At 45.7% G+C, this 8958-nt stretch overlaps 1 long non-coding RNA gene across 1 annotated transcript; it reads right to left on the bottom strand.

The window, feature by feature from the left end:
- Window positions 1–5583: 5583 nt before the first annotated feature.
- Window positions 5584–8690, bottom strand: LOC134479451 (uncharacterized). Its single transcript, XR_010052747.1, has 2 exons — window positions 7497–8690; window positions 5584–5727 (listed from the first exon to the last, which is right to left on the bottom strand). It is a non-coding gene; the product is annotated as an uncharacterized LOC134479451 (long non-coding RNA).
- Between the last annotated feature and the right edge of the window lie 268 nt (window positions 8691–8958).

Genomic DNA, 8958 nt, shown 5'->3' with positions numbered 1-8958 from the left:
GGATGATCAAAATGTGAATGCTTCACTCCTTCTTTAAAAGGGGAACAAGAATACCCTTGGCAGGGAATAGAGAGGCAAAGATTAAAACAGACACAGAAGGAACACCCATTCAGAGCCTGCCCCACATGTGGCCCATACATATACAGCCATCCAATTAGACAAGATGGATGAAGCAAAGAAGTGCAGGCCGACAGGAGCCGGATGTAGATCGCCCCTGAGAGACACAGCCAGAATACAGCAAATACAGAGGCGAATGCCAGCAGCAAACCACTGAACTGAGAATAGGACCCCCATTGAAGGAATCAGAGAAAGAACTGGAAGAGCTTGAAGGGGCTCGAGATCCCATATGTACAACAATGCCAAGCAACCAGAGCTTCCAGGGACTAAGCCACTACCTAAAGACTATACATGGACTGACCCTGGACTCTGACCTCATAGGTAGCAATGAATATCCTAGTAAGAGCACCAGTGGAAGGGGAAGCCCTGGGTCCTGCTAAGACTGAACCCCCAGTGAACTAGATTGTTGGGGGGAGGGTGGCAATGGGGGGAGGATGGGGAGGGGAACACCCATAAAGAAGGGGAGGGGGAGGGATTAGGGGGATGTTTGCCGGGAAACCGGGAAAGGGAATAACACTTGAAATGTATATAAGAAATACTCAAGTTAAAAAAAAAAAAAAAAAAAGATAGGAGACCAGAAGTGATGAGTCTACTGCCTGATTGTTTTTGAGAGGAGATCTCAGATCTCATATAGCCAAGGCTGGCCTTGAACTCTTGGTTCTCCCATTTCCACCTTTCTAGTGCTGGGATTGTAAGTATTTACCAGCTGGGCAACTGTGTCTTCTGACACCTAAGGGATCTCAATAGTACAGTTCCCCCACTGAAGCCAGACTCCTCCGGGTTATGCAGTTTGGTTCAGAAAAGTTTCCTAAGTGTCTTCAGGAGATCTTGACGTTTGAGGAGGCCTTACCCATGTTAATGCATTTTGAAATTTTAAGTTAGCATACTATCTTCATTTATATATCTTATTTAAAATACGCAACACAAATTTCAACAGCTTATAAATAACATGAAGAGACTGTCTTGAATCCAGATTGATCCGATGGTAAAGTCTATTAGAAAGTTTCTCTCTTTAGCTTCCTCTTTCCCTTTGCTGACCACTGCTTTCTGGGTGCCACATTCACCAGAGTTTTCTTTCTCTTTGTTTGTGTGTGTGTGTGTGTGTGTGTGTGTGTGTGTGTGTGTTTGTTTATTTGTTTGTTTGAAACAGAGTTTCTCTAGGTAGCCCTGACTGTCCTGGAATTTGCTCTGTAGACCAGGCTGGCCTCGAACTCAGATCTGCCTGCCTCTGCCTCCAAGTGCGGGGATTAAAGGTGTCTGCCACCACTATCTGGCTTGCTTTCTCTTTCATTCCCCAGCACTAAAGAGAGGTAACGAGTGAAGTTATTTCTCCTTTAATTAGAGACTGCCCTGCAGTCTGAAAAACTCTGGCTTTATGTCCTGTTCTGGCCTTAGTAATAGCTTATTTCAGGCGAGCCACTTCTTCTAAGACTCAGTTACACTATCTACATAATGGGGACAATAAAGACAGATTCCATCCCCAAAGATCCTGATTCTATAATGGCTTGGATACTTGGAATTTTCTTCCATGTCCAGTAGGTTATTTTAAGGATCATATGTACCAAAAGCCATGGAATGGCGCCTGGTGCCAAGACACAATTCAGTAACAGTTCTTTTCCCTTCTTCTTTGATGCCTTCTTCCCTATACCGTTATTTATTTCCACTCCAGACCTCTGATTGCACCATGTACAAGTGTATGCATGTGTCTGAGGACATCAAAATTCACACTGTTCTACAGAAATGTACTCCGTGTGTTTTACTCATGTGTCTAACTGGAGAATCCTCTTGTGCCAGGCACTGAGACAAAGGTCCCTGTTCTCATGGACTTACTCTCTTGACTGGGGCTATCTTCAATGAAGACACAAGGAAAGCCAGGGAAGGCTAAAGAATGAGTGTTTATGTATAATTCAACACACTAGTGAGAGAAAGTTTCTCTAAAAAGGCTGCCTCTCTGGTCTAGCGAGGAGTCGTCCAACCCAGACTGGAAGGAAATACACAGGGAGAAGAGGCAGAGGCTACCAAACCCCAAAAGCGGGGTTCAGGCAAGTGCTCCACCACTTATCCCCAGCCATAGGACAAAGATCAGAGTCTGGGACAGGGGTGTTGAGTACCATGTTGGGTCAGGAAGGTAGCAAGACTCCCCCAAAGCAGCTGAAGAAGCAGGCAGATGAGGAAGATGAGCTTTCAAACAGGAAGTAAACTGGAGCAGAAGAGACTCAAGAAACTAAAAAGGAAAGGCCCCCAGGAAGGTCCTTCAGGCTTCAGGTGGATTAGGAAATGTGGCTAAAAGGAATGACTCTGTAGCCTTTACCACTCAGGAGGCGGAGACAGCAAGATTGCCTAAGCTCCGGAACCAGAGAACAGCGGGGCAACGCCATGAAGCTGGTTCTCAGAACAACATAACATTTCTAACATAACTAACAGCATTTGCAGGCAACACCCAGAAAATGTTCTGGTGGCTGGAGACGAGTTTCTGGGGTTCACCTTTTTTTTTTCTTTTTTCTTTTTTTCAGAGCTGGGGACCGAACCCAGGGCCTTGCGCTTGCTAGGCAAGCGCTCTACTACTGAGCTAAATCCCCAACCCCATGGGGTTCACCTTTTTAACAGCTGCTCAAATATTCAATCAACTACATTTGGAACCCTCGAGGCTTACTCTGTAGTTCCCTCCTAGCAGATGTAAGTATGTTCCTTCCACCTGAGATGACATTGGTCCCTGATTCCATTGCTACTAAATCACCTGGATTTTCCACTGTGGCCTCTGTACCACCCACGTAATGAAGTATTGTCTTGAAGTCGGTTGTACATTATACTAGACTTTTATTTGGAAAAGGACCAAATCCCTTAGGCGAGGGCAGTTCGGCATGAGGAACAGAAAGGGCCTTGGGTAAGAAGAGTGCAAGCGAGGAGAGCAGTGGAGGAAAGGTCACACTTCCAGCTGAAGTGTTGAGATTGGAATGTGACACATTGGAAACGGTGAAAGGAATGGGATGCAGTTCCTGTATAAGACCATCACTCAGGCTGCTGTGGTGTAAATTAGGTCAAGATGGAAGCAAGACTGTGTAGCATCACACACACACACACACACACACACACACACACACACACACACACAAATAAATAGCTTCAAGATTTACTTTCTCGGGGCTGGAGAGATGGCTCAATGGTAAAGAGCACTGACTGCTATTCCAGAGGACTAGGGTTCAATTCCCAGCACCCACACGGCAGCTCACCACTGTCTGTTACTCCAAGATTCAACACTCTCACACAGACATAGATGCTGCTAAAATACCAATGTACATTGTACTGGCTGGTTTTGTGTCAACCTGACACAAGTTAGAGTCATGAAAGAAGAAGGAGCCTCAGTTAAGGAAATGCCTCTACAAGATCCAGCTGTGAGGTATTTTCTCAATTAGTGACCAATGGAGGAGGGCCCAGCCCATTGTGGGTGGTGCCACCCCTGGGGTTGTAGTCCTGGGTTCTATAAGAAAGCAGGCTGAGAAAGCTAGGGGAAGCTGGCCAGTAAGCAGCCCTCCTCTGTGGCCTCTGCATTAGTTCCTGCCTCCCGGTTCCTGTCCTGTTTGAGTTCTTGTCCTGACTTCCTTTGGTTCTAAATGGCAATGTGGAAGTGTAAGTTGAATAAACCCTTTCCTTTCCAACTTGATTTTTGCTACTGATGTTTTCTTTGCAGCAATAGAAACCCTAAGACATACATAAAATAAAATAAATAAAATTAAAAAGAGGACTCAGCTTCTCAACACTGTCGCCTTAGGGGATTAAGTTTCTAGCACATTCTCTCGCAGGGACATGTTCAAATCTCCTAGACTCTGGAGGGAGCATTAGAGGAGCTATGTTCAGAGGAACAGGTAGCCCCAAATCACCTGCTTCTGGACTACTGGTCTTCATCCTCAGCTACACAGTGCAGCTCCCCAACACACTGCTGACAAGAGGTTGGGGAGTTACTGCTCCACACACCAGCACAGCCTCCTCAGTAGAAGCCTCATTGGTGATGGGCGTTCAGAGTGTGCAGTGAAGGAGGAAAAGGGAGTAAGGGAACTTGTATGTCAGCACCTGGCCAGGGAAAGGATTCTGGGATTCCTCTCATCTCTCTCCCTATTGGTCTAACCCAGTGGGTTTTTTTTTTTTTTTGTTTTGTTTTTTGTTTTTTTTTTTTTTTTTACCCAGGGTCACTGAGTACAACCTTCTGAAAGCTTCCACCCACCAAGTCCACTTGCATTACCAGAGAAACTTAGAATTTTAAGGCCTGTAGCATAGATAGCTTCATTCCAATTTAGCCATGGTTTGGCAGGGAAGGAGTAGACACTAAATATAGTTCATTCTGTATTCCTGGGGTGTTCCTAGACATTCAAGAGGGAAGAAGGGCACACAACTACTATGTTGTGTTGTGTAATTAATAGTCCATACAAATTCTAAGCAATTTATCCTCATCTGGACAGTAGGAAACTGGAGGTTAAAAAAAAGACAAGAGTAGAGTTGGAGAGATGGCTCAGTGGTTAAAAGCACTGACTGCTCGTCCAGAGGTCCTGAGTTCAAATCCCAGCAACCACATGGTGGCTCACAACCATCTGTAATGAGATCTGATGCCCTCTTCTGGTGTGTCTGAAGACAGCTACTTATGTATACTTATGTATAATAATAATTTATTATTATTTATGTATAATAAATAATTAAATAAGAAAAAAGATAAAAGTACTAATGTGATGGGAATGGCCAAGCATTTTCTCATTGGATTTAAGGTCCACTCCATGAGATGGAGCCTATATCTGACACTGCTAAAGTGGCCAAGACCTAGGGAAAACCTGATCCCACCATTCTGCTGAAGGAACAGAGCAATAAAGGGCTTCCTAATGACATATTGTTATACCCACAAAGCCAAGCATTGCTCACCCCTCCTCAGAGAAGCTGCTCTTCGCAGTAGATGGAAGCTAATTCAGAGACCCACAACTGGACAACGTGCAGAGAGTGAGACACTTCGAGGTAGCCCCTGTCCTAAATGGGGTGTCTTCATCAAACCCCTCTTCCCAAAGCCCAGGGGGTCTATTTAGAAGAGGAGGTGGCAAGATTCTAAGAGCCAGAGGTGGTAGATGACCCCCAAGGAAAAAGCCTCTTCCAGATACAACAGGAGGATATGTGTATGGATTCAGAGGCTGGCAGTGTGCACAAGACCTGCACAGGTTAAACCAGCCTGAGAAGGGGAAGCCCGCACACAGTCCCCTAACCAAGAGGCTGTTTACACCTGGGACCTGCTAGGTACAGGAAAACCAGTTTTTTCTAATGGAGTGTCGCTGAGTATATCAACCACAGTCCAGGGCAGCGTCACGCCCAGGATAGTTGGCCACCGCAAAACAGACTCCATGGTTGTTTCTGTTTTTGTTTTTGTTTTTTTTGCCTGTGCTTTTTGTTTTATTTTGGCATTGTTTTGTCTTACTGCTTTTGTTTGTTTGAGTCTTTTTCTTCCTTCCTTTCTTCCTTCCCTTCCTTCTTCCTTCTTTCTTCTTTCTTCTTCTTCTTCTTCTTCTTCTTCTTCTTCTTCTTCTTCTTCTTCTTCTTCTTCTTCTTCTTCTTCTTCTTCTTCTTCTTCTTCTTCTTTTCCTGAGACAAGGGACAGAGGAAAAAAAGATAAACATAGGTGGGCAGGGAGGTAGGGAGAATCTGGAAGGAGTTGGGGGAGGAGGGAAACATGATCAAAATAAATTATATGAAAGATATTAATAAGTTAAAAAAAAGACAAAGTAACTTCTCTAAGGTCACATGGCCATCTTGATGAGAGTCAGGGACTGCCACATACCAAAGCTCGTGCTCACGGCCATGCCTTCTGGTGTTCTTCTCTAGAATCTTCTTCCAGGAGAGGGATGGTTAGCACCACTCCTTTCTCATGTGAGGTCGAGAGAGACCCATAGCTCTCCAATTCGTCTCCATCACTCAGCGTCCCCTCATACTTCACCCATGGCTCCTTCTTTTTCCCGATGCTACCAGGGATTGAACCCTGGCATTTTGTATACCAAGCCACTTAAACGCTCTCTCACTAAGTAATATATATCCACAGTCATCTATTTTACTATTAAAAACTTCTTACTGGTATATATTAATTATACATAACAATAGGCTTACTTATGTCATATATATGTATATATTCTGATCTCTCTCTCTCTCTCTCTCTCTCACACACACACACGCACACACACACACACACACACACACACACACACACACACACGACTGCTCTCATTCCTGATATTACCATTACCCTTCCCGTTTAATCTTTCTTTTAATTTCATATCTCTTTTGTGTTATGCTGCTTGTTGTTTTGGTAATCCAGTGAGTTCATGAGGGTTGTTTACAGAATCAAGAACCCTACTTAGGGTTGTAAATGTTTACAGAAGTGTGGGCACCCGCTTTGAACAAAATGCTCCCCCACGGCCCCACCTTTGCAACCATAAACTTTTTATAAGTTCTCAAGGAGGGGTGGGCACTTTTCCTTACTTTTCATTTCAGGACAAGGTCTCACCGGCAAGGACAAGTTCAAGCTGAACTTGGGCTCACTCTGTAGCCCAGAGAAGCTGGGCTCACAGGCCTGTGGCACCAGGCTCAGTCTTCCAGACTTCCGTAGCCCCCCCCCCCGTCCCCCCATCTCTTCTTCCTGAAAATCCAGAACTAAGAACCAAACAAGGCCACTCGCTCAGAGGTTGGCTGCTTTGGTTGCTTATTATGCTGGGAAGGTGGTGGGAAGAAACTGTTTTCACTGTGTCCTCAAGTGCTGACTGCTTTGCCTGGGGTGCTAGGATTTTTGCATGCTGACTCTTCAACAGCAAGACATTTCCCAGCTACCCCGGGCCTGCAGTGATCTCTCCTTGATAGACTGCCCACAGAATTAGCATTTACCCAGAAAACAGTCTTATCCTGAAATGTTTTGTCACGTACAGATACATTACAGCTAATCACGCCCCCACCCACTCACGCCAGTTAACTGAGGGGTTATGTTTCAGTGTCTCGCTGCGGTTTCCGCCTTACCCCAGACACAGCTGAACACTTTGCTCGTTAACGCGTTCTCATCACCCGCCTGCTTGGCTGACCTGCCAGCAGGTGGAAACCTCTTGGTTTCTATCTAAAAGGTGGCACCAGTTCTTGGCTCCTGGAGCTAGCTAGTACCTCTATCTTAGGTGCCCGGCCACACTCTTCATGCTTCTAATCTTCCTTAGTTCTCCACAACAACTCAGCATGACTCCCCTGCACAGCTAAGAAAAGTCAGGTTCTGAAAGGGTGAGCGACTCAAGCCAAAGTACGATGGTGATGGTGATCGAGGAGCAGAAATGGGGTTAGGAGGAAGGCAGGTGGACCACCCCAGAGCATCATACACATACCCACGTCTGTGCTTCCTTCCTCTCTGCCAGAACCTCCTCAGGGCATAGACTGGGTTTGGTCTCCCTTTGCCAGAACCCTACCTAGAGCAGTTATACAGTAAATGTTTGGTCAGTAAATTGTGGAAGGAAGTTTACCCTGATTACTGATTGGGTGAGAACCAGTATTGGAGAAACAGGAAGTATTTGCACAGAGATAAGACTGGTGTGCCTGGTGGTAAGCCCTGTGCCCTGAGCCAGGGAGGGAAAAGAAAGTGATCAACAGAGAGGACCTGTGTGGGAAACTTTATCCAGATTGGGAGGAAGGATCAGAGGTGATCAAGAGACCGTGGGTGTGGTAGAAGATGGGAGCTTTGGCTACTGTTGGCATGGAGGCCTGTGGGTTCTTCCTACCAGGAGCTATAGAGAGGGAAAATGAGAGGTGACCTCTCAGTTGACACTGAGTGTACCTGGGGGTATTGGACATACCAGCTGGGCTGCTGGTGTGAGCGGCCTCGAGGCAGAGAAGTTGGGGGTGGAGGCTGGGTCTAGAGGGTCCTGAAGGTACATATGGAAAGAGGTGCCACAGGAAAATGGAGAAGTATTCAATGCCTCTGAAGTCTGGTTCAACACCTCTGAGGACTTTTTCCCTCAGGAGGGAGCAGACCATAGGGTGGTGAAAGGCATGGGGGATTGGAAGTGATGAACTATTGCAAGGAAACTATGTGGTGACCGAAGAGTCAGGGATTCAGAGCTTCCTGGGCCAGAAGAAGCAGGCAAAGAAAGCCTGTGGGGTTGCAGAGAACAGAGTGCTAGTGGAGGTGGAACCCAAACAGATCCTTCCTTGCTTCCACTACTGGCTCTAAACAGAGAGTGCAACCCACCTGTTTTAGCTCCGGTTTGTTGACTGTTGGTATGAAAATCATGACCACAAGCGAATGTGGAGAGGAGAGGAGTTTATTTCATTTTATAGTTTGTAGTCCACCATGAAGAAAATCCTAGACAGGAACTCAAGGTCGAAGCCTGAAGCAAACCGCAGAGGACCACTGCGCACTGGCTTGCTCTCAGGTTCAAGGTCAGCCACCTTCCTATCCCCCACAAGCAAGTCTGATGGAGGCAGTTCTTCAGCTGAGGTCTCCTCCTTTCAGGTGTATCAAATGGACAACCTAGATCGTCCATCACACCCCAGTTTCTTAACCGTTGGGTGAAAGATTATCTCACGTGCCTTACGCCGTTGCTATAACCGTGAAATGCAATCTGTAGGAGTCATTAATAAGACCCTATCAGCTACCAAAATTGAGCATGCTCAAGTCCAGTGTCTAAACGGTACAATTTGCACAGAACATACACACATTCTCCTGTATAATTTAGAGAATCTCTAGATTAGTTATACTACCTGACATAGTGTAAAGGTTTCATAAATACTGTATTGTTTAGAGAATGACAAGTGAAAAAGTCTGTTTATGTTTAGAAGAGACAGTCCCAG

This window comes from Rattus norvegicus, chromosome 6 (assembly GCF_036323735.1).
Source record: "Rattus norvegicus strain BN/NHsdMcwi chromosome 6, GRCr8, whole genome shotgun sequence".
Lineage (NCBI taxonomy): Eukaryota > Metazoa > Chordata > Mammalia > Rodentia > Muridae > Rattus > Rattus norvegicus.
This window is presented reverse-complemented; position numbering and strand designations above follow the sequence as displayed.